The sequence below is a fragment of the Pteropus alecto genome, unplaced genomic scaffold (genome assembly GCF_000325575.1).
Source record: "Pteropus alecto unplaced genomic scaffold, ASM32557v1 scaffold210, whole genome shotgun sequence".
NCBI classification, from domain to species: Eukaryota; Metazoa; Chordata; class Mammalia; order Chiroptera; family Pteropodidae; genus Pteropus; species Pteropus alecto.
The window spans coordinates 410,877-411,161 of NW_006431288.1; positions in this window are offsets into that span (position 1 = coordinate 410,877).

The window sequence follows — 285 nt, forward strand, 5'->3', positions numbered from 1 at the left end:
AGGGGGAGGGGGCGGAGCGCGCAGCTCGCTGCCTCTCTCCTCCCCCGGGAGGCTGAGGGGACCCTATCTCGGGCCGCCGCGCCTAGGCCCGTGGACGGCCCGTGGCTGGGGCATGGCGGCACACGGCAGCAGTGTGCCCGCGAGGCGAGAGAGTGCGAAGCGGCGGGAGGAAAGCGCCCGCGGCGCTCCGAGGAGCCCGAGGGGAGGAGCGAGAGGACGGCCGTTGGGGGCGGTTGGCCGGAGACAGGCGGCGGTTTAGGGAGCGCGGCGACGGCTCGCGTTTTC